The following is a 12,782-nucleotide window of genomic DNA, read 5'->3' as shown; positions in this document are numbered from 1 at the left end:
CTCTGGTCTCAAAGATTAAATTAGTCATGTTAATCCCTTAAAAATAAATTATAAGTCATCATTATGTAAGTTAGATAATAATATATCACGTAGTATCACATGACAAGATGATGTGGTATGTTAATATTACGTATCACAAGATGATTAATTGATATATTAGGTCATTAACATGTAGGGGTGTTTAAATCCAAATCGATCCAAATTAAACCGCTCATCCAATCCAATCCAAACCGAAAACCGATTAAAACCGCACTAATTCGGATTTGATTGGATTCAATTTTTTACAAACCGCTGGATCGGATCGGATTTTGGATCTACTTTTCATAACCGATCCAATCCAATCCAAACCGCACAATGTATTATAATATTATTATATTTACAATTATACTTATAACATGTTTAATTTGTTATACATTTTTATATTATTTAGTATTATTATTATTTAATAAATATTTTATGTTCAAAATGTTATTTATTTATTTATTTTAACTAACTTATAATTTTATTTCTATTGTTATGTTATCGTTAGCTTTCAAAAATATTGTTGAGACTTGTTATGTTATCGTTGATTATTTAAAATTTGATGTTAAGACTTGTTATATATATTTAATTTTTTTAATTTACAAAACCGCAAATCCAATCCAATCCAAACCGCTTGAAATTGGATCGGATCGGATCGGATTTTTTTTTTTAAGTCATTCCATCCAAACCGCACCGTAAGCAAAATTAGTGTTCGGATCAGATGAGTTTTTGACTTAAAACCGATCCAAACCGTACCGCAATACCCTATTAACATGTGACATGTCAGCTGTCATCTTATATGTGGTAAATTTATTTAGAGTCAAATTAATTCCTGAAATATACACATATATCATTTTTATTCTTAAAATTTTAAAAATTGATCAAATTAATTCTGATCTTATATAAATTTCTCTTATTTTTTCTTCATAATATTAAATTTTTAATATATTTTGTATTAAAAAATATTAAAACTTTATATTAAAAATAAGAAAGATTTATATAAAGACTAATTTGATCTATTTTTAAAATTTTAGAGATGAAAATGATTTACGCATATATTTTTAGAGTTTAATTTAATTTTAAATGAATTTATGATATGTCAAAAAATATACAGCATACGTAGCATGTCATGTGTTACTGACCTTATATATCAACTAATTATCTTAGAGCAATGCTAGGGAAACAGCAACTTTTGTGATTTGTAGCCATCAAATAGCCATCAATTATGATTTAATGGTGTGAGATTGGTGTAAGATTTCATCCAATGACTCACCTTTCTCTACTGGTTACATGTTGGCTAAAATTCAATAAAACTGCTGATCCTCTAGACTTTTCCATTATCTTATGATGATACGTGACATTAACCTACTATATTATCATATCACATTATATTTAAAATACGTCATTACCTAACTAATAAAAAGACTCATTTGAATTATATAGATTTTCCTATTGGACTATATAATATATACTATTATATATTACTCGTCAAAGCATTTTCCTGCAATTCTTATGCATAAACGAAACGGCTAAACCTAATGTGGAATTGAAGAGGAGAGAAGAAAGAAGAAGATAGATTGATTACATATAGCTGTATTTTCACTTTTCACCTTATTTGACTTGAAAAATGGTAAAGGCCACATGTTAGAGCTACGTACCTAACGTTCCTTGACCTTAATCCAGTTTTACTACAACAATATTATAATAAAAACTTGTAATCTGATCTTCTCAATTTTTCTTCAAATCGTTCTTTTGTTTTATTTTCTTGATAAATAATAAGAGAGATAGAAGTTAATTTTGATCCAATATTAATATAAATTAGTTTGCTATAATGATCCCTTCTACTTACATATTTTATTTGTAAAAACCTAAGAATTTTAAAATACTTTGATTAATTATTTTTGTGTAACTTTTTCTACTGCTACTAATATATAATACATTATTAATTATAGAGTAGTAACTTTCTCCATTTTTATTTCACACAAACAGCTTTTTTTTTTATTTCAGATTTCAATTTTTTTATTAAACTTTTCAGTTTTAAGTTTCAAAAAATATAATATCTAGAACTAGCTAGTATCCAATTTTTCCTATTAATTAAATAATCATGGTTTTTCTACGGTCCAAGATGCATGCATGTGTTAATCTTCTAACAACTCAACACATGTGTTTATTAGTTTTTACTTTTAGAATTTTTCTGTCATGGGAGATTCTCCGCAATTTTGCCGACACATACTTTTCATAAAAAGTAAAATCAAATATTTTTCATGTTAAAGCTGCTAATGATACATACAATAATGAATAACTAACCACGTCAAGACTTCTTTCAATTTAATTATATAACCATCCATAATTTTTCTTTTAATTTTAGCTCACAACTTTGAAATCTATTTTAGGAAAACAAATGTTGAGAGGCGAAAAAAAGGGAAGATGACGCTGCATTGGAACTTGTCTCCGATGCGTTGCATGAAACATTAACGTAAGATACTTGAAAAGCATACCAAATATTGCGGAATAAAAAACTACTATGAAAAATGCTCCTAAAATGTACTACTACTAGCTACCATATTATAATAATCAAATTAAATTGATATCAAAAGAGAGTTGGCAAAAATAATAAAATTAAATAAAGCTTAGAATATATCGTATTTGAGTTTTCCATAGTGCTATAAGGACTTATTATTAAATTTGAAGGTGAATATTTTTCTAAGTTTTTGTTAAATTTATTAGAAGTATGATCTATAATTTTAATAAACTGCCTATCAAAAATACAAAATTAGATCAAATTAAAAGAAGTTTAAAGGCTAAAATTTAGTCCAAAATTTTAGATATTACTTGTTAGATTTTTTAATTTTATTTTTATGTAGAGAAAAATTCAAATATTAATATCCAAATCTATGATTGTTTTTTGCTGAGAGTGAAATGGCTGAGGTTGAGTTAGGATTGATTGAGAAAGGTTTCATAACAACAAACACTAGAGAGAAGAAAAAAGAGAAAATCATTTTCGTACATACACAAAGTTGTTTCTAAAAATTGATCACTGCAAATTCGTTAACTATTGAATCGAGCTCAAATTTAGATAGTGTGTTTTAGACGCCTCGTTTTTCGTTTTCACCATTCATATATTCAATTTGAGGTCTATAATTGGAGATATAGGCCACGCAATAGCAGCTCTATTTTGTGGTAATATTCATTAATCTTCTTGGTTCTTGTTTTGTAAACCTTGATACTTGGGTTGTTTGGCTTGTTGTATGCACGTTCTGTGCAGTGACTCTCTTGTACCCTATTTCGATCATAGTAAAACTATTTTTCTAGTTTTGATGATGCGTGATTTTTACTTCTCACATTGATGATATTTTTTACATTAAAAATCTTAGTATATTTTTATCTCTTTTTAATTTTTCTGTGCATTTTTCACTATTATCAGTGTGTTATTGTTGCTGCCATTTATATGATAGTGGGTGTTATTATTTCTCTAATTCTTGCGAATTAAAAATTGTGCGTTTTATTTCTGCACTTCTTTCTTATTCATATATAAGATTTAAACTTAGCGTTTCATTTAAAACGAATTAATCACGAATACCTTAAACTAAATAACTGTTAGAGAAATATTAGAAAAATAATTTATTAATATTGGTTAACATTTTATTTTTATACTATTAGAATTTATAGTTTAAAATTTAGTATAAAATTACCTTTGTTAAACAAGTGTAGACTAAACATAATAAATTTTGTTAGTCATGTAATATTGTTATAAAAGTTATTAGTGCCTACATCATACTTTAATTTCATACTTGACATGACGTATTTTGTTATTTTGGCAAAAAAAAAAGTTATCATTAAAACTACGACAAATTAAATCGGACATAATTTAAATCCGTTACCTCTTCTATTTCAGTTTATAATATGCAAGTTTTGGTTTCCTACTAGTGCAATAAAATTGATTCCATGATCCGTCACTTTTTTTTTAAAGAAAAAAACCTAATGTCTTGTCAGAGTGCTCTAGTGGCAGGGGTAGTACTATTGATATGGTAGGCGAACTTCTTTATATCATGTGTTCGAACTACTCTTTATGTTTTGACTAATTTAATCGTAATAACTAATAAATTGTGCAACAACTTTGTTGATTTTATACCATCGTTTCTTATATGTAACCACTCTCATTGTCATGTCGGAACAAAATTCTACACAGTAACTATGAATTCGACTCCAAAATGTTTCTCCCTTTTGATCGATACCAACTATAGGGTCAGTTAAAATATTTAACCATGCACTAATCAGCATCTCATCCTCTTTCTAATGTCAGTGTTGAATACTATCTTGCCTCTGATCTTCAACATCATCATCATTGAGGTCGATAGCATCTAATCCACGAGGGTTGGCAAAATCTGAATATTGCGAATTTGGACTAGATTGTATAGGAATATGAGAGGATAGGTTAGAAGAGCCACCAATACCATGAGTTATTTCTTGATGCACTAAATTGAGTTAGAAACGGCAAGAAAGTTGGACTAACATTTCCGATAAAAGAGTTAAATATGGAAGAAAATGAAAATGTGGTGTTTGTGAATTTTGATTTTGCGGTTGGAATATAGAAAATTGATTATTATAAGGAGCTTGAAAATTGAAATTATAAAGATTTTGTAGATTTGGATTTTGAAATGTATTCGGTAGTGTGAAGTTTTGATTTGGAACTTGAAAGTTTGAGGTTTGAGATGGTTGGGTATTTGGAATTTGAGAAAAGTTTTGTAAGTTATAATTATTAATAAATTAATTACGATTTAATTATTATTTAAATAATTAATATAAATTATTAATTAAATAAAAATATAATTATTTAATATAATTATTTATTTAAATAATAACTTGCCTCGCTACTTCCAGTTCCTACTTAGAGGGATTTTGCTTCATTGGGCCTTGTGCAAGGACCTATTTTATTTTGCTCCAACGGGAGGAACTCATTTTGTGTCAGAAAAAGTTGCTAAGACACTCTCCGTTTGAGTTGTTCTTAAGGAGTGAATTCAAGACATGAACTTAATAGACCTTTTACTACCAGAGAGAAAATTTATATGAAGAAGAAAGAGTCAAGCAAGCAAATTGCACAGATTTTGTGTGGATCCAGCATGGTTACAATTTTTTCCAAGCTCAAGAATTAAGGTGTTGAAATGTTCAAGATCCGACCACGTTCCACTTTGCTTGAAAGTGGGTGGTACAAATTAGGGACAAAAACCGTTTATATTTCTTGGTTCTCAAATCCAAAATTTATTCCTATGTTTAAGGAGGAATTAAAATTAGAAAAAAGTATAGGTAGACAATGAAAATATTAAACAATGTGAACAATGGATATATCGGATGTTCAATTCACTAGGTGTGCGGATGATTATTCTAATATTAAGATTTAGGTGAGTAATTTGGGGTGTAGTGTGTTTTACTTGAATAGAGCCAATTTTAGGACCCGTTATTCATGTTGTTCAAGAAAGTCATTGGTTACCTAGCATAACCCTCAAAATTAATAGGCAACATGCCGGTAGAAAAAAAAATTAAAGTGATGAAAAGGCACTTATATAAGTGAAATTGTGAAGTCATTAGTAACATTGACGACAAAATAATAAGATTTGAGGATGAAATTGCTAGAGTGGATGCTATGCTCGAAAAAGAAAGGGAATCAAAACTCAATCTCAGCAGAAAGAAGGCATTAAAGGGTCAATTGGAGATATGATATAAGAAAAAAGGAGAATACTGAAAACAAATATCAAAAAAGCAATACATCATGAAAATGGATAAAAATACTAAATATTTTCACACTATAGATACAATTAGAAATAGGAAAAAACATGTGTAGAACTTAAAATTGAGGATAAATTGGTCAAAAATCCAAAAAAATCAAACATTAAGTTAGAAAATTCTTTAAAAATTTGTATGCATAAGAAATGAGACAAGAGATAAAAGTGAAAGAAGGGTTACTCAGTAAGATTTCACTAGAAGAATCAGAGAAATTGAAAAAAAATGCCGACTTTTGAGGAAATAAAGGAAGCTGTATGGAGTTGTAGATCGTCAAAAGTCCTTATGCCGGATAGATTTAATATGTTTTCATAAAAAAGACATGAAAAATCATTGGAAGAGAGTTTAGTGAATCAGTGATGAGTTTCTTTCAAACATGAGTGCTCCCGAGAACTTTTAATATGACTTAGGTGACTCTAGATCAAAGATAGATGTACCAGTCGAGATAAAATATTTCCGACAGATAAGTATGGTTGGTTGCATTTATAAGACTATTTTAAAAATCTTGGTCAAGAGAATGAAAGAGGTGATGGAAAAACTGGTTGGAGAAGTTCAATCAGTGTTCATTCAAGACAAATAGATTTTAGATGACGCGCTCATTACATGTGAAATAGTGGCATGGTTAAAGAAATATAACAAGAAAGGGATTATTGTGAAATTAGACTTTAAAAAGGTATACAACACAGTTAAATAGTCTTTTGTTGAGCATGTTTTGGATAAAATGGGATTCAGAGGAATTTGGAGAAGATGGATTAAGGGTCTTCTGAATACGGTTGCGATGTCAGTCATCATCAAAAGGTCTTCAACAGAACCGTTGCCAATGAAAAGAGGGCTACGCCAAGGTAATCCAAATTTACCATTTTTTTTATCTTAGTGATTGAAGTGTTGAATCGTTTATGTTATTATTGGCAAAGGAGAAGAATTTTATCCTTGAATTAGAGGTGAAAAAAGACAAAATCCAACTATCTCACATCCAATTTGTTGATAACACTATTTTTTTGCCCACCGAACAGAAAAACCCTTAAAAACTATAGAAGAATCTTGTCTTCTTTTGGATTGATGTCGGAATTAGAAATCAATTACCACAAGTCCACATTGATTCCTTTAAATGTTTCGAGTGAAGATGCATCTATATTGGCTGGGATTATGCAATGTCCGGTTGGGCGACTTCTATAAACCCCGTAAAATTAGCAAATAATTAATCAATAAATTAATTTTTAACAAAAGAAATTAGAAATGGAAATTTCATAGTAAAATAGGATAGAGCTAATTAAAACAAGAATTTTGACACTAATTTCAAAGAATTTGGCTCAAGATTCGGCCGAACGAGTCGAATCGGTTGAACTGGACCCATATTGGGACCATGGCCCAACCCATTTAATCACCCACAATGAGCTTTCAGCTCATTAAATAGTGTGGGTTGAAGGGGAGCAAAACCCTTGGAAGAGCACTATTCACTCCCAACTCATTTCGTCCATAACTTTCAACCCGAGTTTCAATTGATGAGCCGTTTATGACCATGCGTTCGACTCGGAGTCTTCTTCAATTCTATCTAAACAAAGAGGTATGTCTTTCTCAAATTCATGCCCAGTTTTCTGTGCCCCTTTTTGTGCGAAATTAGTTTGAGTTTTGAGTGATTTTGATGATTTTAGTAGTTTAGGTGCAATCTAACATTGGATAATTGTTGGATTATACTCCAATCATCAATGGGTAAGGTAAAAAAATTCTAAACCTTTGTGGTTTATTCAATTTTATGTGCGCTAGTGTTAAATTGTTCAATTGTATGAACTAGTTTGAATTTATGTTGAATTAGAGTTGAAATTGTCAAATTAGAGCTATTGAAACAATCTTTGGTGGCTGGAATTATTGGGTGTGAATTGGGGATCTTGGAGCTTAAATTTTGGTATTTTTGGCTTAGGAGAGAAATCGGTCAAGGTATGATTTTGGTTTCTCGTATTTAATATGTAAGATTTTGTGAAAATTTAGGCTAGATGACCATAGGTTAGGTATGAATGCATTAAATATTTAGTACTTTGATAATAATTATTGAGATCGGTTGATTATTAGCTTGGTAATTAATGTTGGTGATGGAATATAATGCTATATGATGAATTAGTGATAATTGACAAGGTATTAAGAAATGAATATGTATATGTGATGAATGATGATTATCTTATTGGTTAGTTGAGTAATTTGTGTATGAGATTGTATATATAGGGGTATACTTGATTGAGGTAGGATGTGGAGATTTTGGCATTTTAAATGGTGTGCTACTGTGCTGAATATATGTATAGCTAGGTTGGATTTGAGTTTGGTTTTTAATGAAAATTGAAGTTTGAGATTTTTGTGTGAAATAGATTTTTGGCCGAACTTTGCCGAGTTATAACTCAGCTTCTGAACCCCCAAATTATTTCAAATCTATTTTATATGAAAATTGGGTTCGTGAAGTTTACGCCGTTCGAAAAACGGATGAAAAATGTTTTAAAATGAGAAAGTTATGCGTGTCGGAAGTTCGGTATGTAAAACTGAAATTCTGCAGATTTAGCCATTTCTGATCAAACTGCAGTGTATGCGTACGCATACCCCTCATTTGCGAAGGGTTGTTTCTGTCCAGCGTACATGCGTACGCAGACGAGGGTATGCGTACGCGAGATGGGATAAACTGCACCCCCATGCGTATACGTGTGGCCCCTATTTCAACAAATGTGAATTTTGTATTTTAAATCCTAATTTCAAACCTATAAATCTCTATTTTCATTCTTTTGGTCCTAGATCTTGTTAGTAAGTCTAGTAATGAGATGAAGCTAGGAATAGGAGGTAACTTGGAGATGAAAAAAGTTTGAGAAGTGATGATTTAGGTATGAAGAGGTAGGGTGCATATGTATATGTATATATATAAATACTACTTAAATTATGAAACTGGATAAAGAAAGGAATAAATGTTACATCTGAGTACTCTTTCTTGAAAGTGCGACCACAGGAGATGGTGGAATGTGAGGATCCCCTTCTTTGTTCCTCCTGGTATTGTAAAATCTCCCCCAACGAGATGGTGGGAGGTTAGGATCCCCTCCTTGGTTCCTCCTGGGCATATGAGAACATACCTCTTGGTTAGACGCAAGGGTTGTGGTTTTGTCCTACTTGCTCCAAGTTGGTTAGTATAGAGGCTCTCCGGATAGACGTAAGGGTTGTGGTTTCGTCCCACTTGCTCCGAGTTAAAAAGTGCAATTATATGATGTATAAGTGATGATATGGCCATAATAAATGATTATGAATGAATATGAAATGATTATCTGAGATACGAGTTTCCCTGGATAAAGTACCGTGACTTGCCACCACGTGTTCCAGGTTGAGACTCGATACTCTGTTGACCCTACGACGTAAGAGGTGACCGGGCACTTATAAATTCCCGGGAAGGTTAACCCCCATTGAGCAATTTTATATATATATATATATATATATATATATATATATATATATATATATGAGAAAAAGCTATGCATAGACTCTTGGGGATGCGCGTCGGGGGACAGTCCAGGGTTTAGCAGCCGGACTTGTCGGGTTGGCTTGATAACCGAAAGATGAGACTCATCAGCCATAGGACAGGCATGCACAATATGCATATTGTTTGAATTGCTTGCTTGTGCATTAATTGTGATTGCCTAAGTGATTATAATATGCTTTTTGTTATATTTGCTATCTGTATTACTTGTATTCTACCTGTATTTGCCATTGTCTATTTGTTTGTCTTTATAATTTCACCGGAGATGGAGGAACGGAGGAAAGGCGGAGACAATTAGGGTTCTAGTTAAGTTTAGTTAGATTTAAGGAATTGGTTAAGTTTAGAAAGCCTTAGAGAACCACCCTGATTCATGGTTTCTGTTTTAGTTCTTTAAGTTTTATAATTAGAGTGTCGGCATTCTAGGATTGCCTCTGGCATTCCCAGGACCTTATATCTTATGTACGTGGCACCTTTACCATGCTAAGAACCCCCGGTTCTCATCCCATATGATATTGTTGTTTTTCAGATGCAGGTCGAGATGCACCTCGCTAGGCATCTGGAGCTCTTAGAAGTTTATGGAGAACCAGGATTTATTATATATATATTGTCGGGTTTTGGGGTATATATATATGTATGTAAATATTCTCCGGCTAGCCTTAGTTTCGCAGGTTGAGTTAGGAGCTTGTTATTTTGTACTCTTGACCCTCTATTCTTACCTTCTATATGTTTATGTTTATGAACTCTAGCTTTCTTTGTACGCAAGTTACGTTGTTCTTGAGCGTTGCGCTTTTAATTTTATGATTTTGCTTTACATATTCTTCAAGGCTCCAACTATACTACGTTCTTTCAAATTATTATGTGTATTATATTTTATTTTAGAGGTCATAATACCACACCACCTCTGTTTTACGACTTAAACGTAAAGCTCTGTGTGGTACACTTGGGTATCCGACTGGGTGCAAATCTAAGAAGGGTAGAAACATGGAGGTATGGGTGGCAAACGGGTCTAAACCCGCCGGGTCAGTCTGTGTAACCTACCAAAAAAGGCAGATCGGACTGGAAAATTGAGACCGCTACACATCAAAAGCTCGCCTAACCCGCACCGCTTAAACCGTGGAATTTGGCGGGGCGAGGCGGACTTCCCCGCCGGGCTCAAGGTTTTTTTGAAGATGTTCTAATTTAGTATTTTGGATTATATTTTACGTTTGATTGATTATGTTTTAAACTTGTAGATGTTTAATTATATATTTTGGACAATATTTATTTTACTTTGGACAATGTTGATTTTATTATTTTGTTTCAAAAAACTTGATTTATGATTATGTTTATTACATATTTATAATTATAAAGATTTCAAAAAGGCAGGTTTTTGGCGGGTTGGGATGGGACAGGACGGGCTTTCCCACTTGCCATCTCTACGTGGAGGCCAGTTATAGAAAAAATTGAAAAGAAATTGAACAAGTGAATGGCGAGTTTGTTATCTAGAATTAACAAATTAACCATGATAAAATTAGTCATCAATAATCTCTCTATTTATTATCTTAGTTTATTCAAGCTCCCAAAGCAGTTATCAAAGAAGTAGTTTCTCTAGAATCGGAATTTATTTGGAGAACAAAAAATTATAAAAAAAAATTTCTACTATTAATTGGAGTACAATTTCAAAAAAAAAAAAAAACACAAAGGACTTGGTGTTGGAGATATCACAATAAAAAATGCAAATTTGTTAATAGAGGATTTACATTTTTTGTTGTAACAAGTGATTTTAAATGCAAGTACTAAAGATGAAGCGGGATTTGAACGTTTTTTTGAAGATGGTGATTGTTTTGTCAAGTCTTTTGTTAACATGGAGAAAAATAGAAAGTAATAGAATCAAGATACTTATTCAATAATATTTAGAGAGGACGACACTTTTGAGAGTGGAGATGATGGCATGATTTGCAATCCTAAAAAGATTAAACACTAAAAAAAAGATATACAAAACTAAATATCATAAATGTTAATGAGGTGATTTTTAGTCTTTGTAGTATAGATGATGAAGATGTAAATCACTTATTTATTTACTATAATTTTGTTTATAAATTCTGGTGTAGAGTTTTAAAATAGGGTGAAACTAATTGGGCAAATCTAGGAGATATTAAGAATTTTTTTGAGTCTTTGTATGAGTTAGAAGTGTGTAGGTTGAAAAAAAAGGATGGATAAATTAATATTTTACAATTATATGGGTTACATGAAAAATTAGAAATATATAAATTTTTTAAAATAAAGTGATGCAGTGTATGGGAAGAGACTTTAAATCATCAGAGAAAATAGAACAAAAATTCAAAAAGGCAAAACAATTGGAGATCCATAAAATTGGCAAACACAAGCATTGTGGAGAGAACATATTAGATACGTTCTGAATTTATTTAGGATAAACAAAAATTTGCTATTAGAAAATATCTACTTGATGATAATTATAAGGTGAATTATATGGTAAAAATATAAGTTTACAGATTTTTTCTTTAATAAAATGAAAGAGAGATTAATAAAGGTAGAACTCATATTTTAAATAATAATAAAATAATAAAAAATAACTATAAAAATATTATATTCTTTTTATACCACTCTAATCTGTACAGTAGAGTGTCCTAATTATAAGGTAGTGCTTTTATTGTGAGTTTGTATGTGCAGGATTCAGGTTAAAGGCAATGGTGGATGAGATAAAAATTATAGTTCAGTGTGTGTTGAAGGAAGCACTACTACGACCATTGAAGTTTTTCATTTTCAAAACAACAGAATAATACTCTTTCGAGTAGCAATCAGGATTATCAAAAGTTTAGAACAATAAATTCAATAATTTTATCCTATAGATTAGATCACTTTGATTATTTGAAAAAGCTAACCCAAAAAATTTTACTTATAAAATCAGAAAATGATTCTAAAAGTGTTAGATATAAATAAGGATGTTTTTTGTACGTGATAAATAGTAATAAAATTTTAATCAAAAAATTATTGTATAGTTAGTAACTTAGTATATTGTGTTTTAATGTGCATGATATTCTGTTGTTGTTTTAAATTTCGCTATTCGTATTGAAACTTTTTTCCTTTTTATTAAGGTAGAGATCTTGCCAATGAGTAATAGTTTAAATGGCATAGTCTTTCCATACTCAATTAAAAGGTTACGGGTTCGAGTAATAAAATATTCATTCTTTTTATTTTTTACATAAATAATGAATCTGTTTTGAGAGTTACCTGAAACGCTGAGGTTGATCTCGAACGAGATCTTTTGGTTCAGTCGAGTCGGTGATTCGGATCAGAATATAAACAGAATCTAAATTAGATTCTCACCATTCAGTTTGTCCCACTATTTTGTGTGTGTTTAGATTATAGTTTGTAAACGGAGGTTTGTATAAAATTAAGTTTGTAAAATTAATTTTGATTAAAAGTGAGTTGGTATTAATGTTAGTTATGTTTGGTAATTTTCATTTAAAATAAAAAAGTAAAC

This window comes from Arachis ipaensis, chromosome B02, assembly GCF_000816755.2.
Source record: "Arachis ipaensis cultivar K30076 chromosome B02, Araip1.1, whole genome shotgun sequence".
Lineage (NCBI taxonomy): Eukaryota > Viridiplantae > Streptophyta > Magnoliopsida > Fabales > Fabaceae > Arachis > Arachis ipaensis.
Note: the sequence above shows the minus strand (reverse complement) of the source record.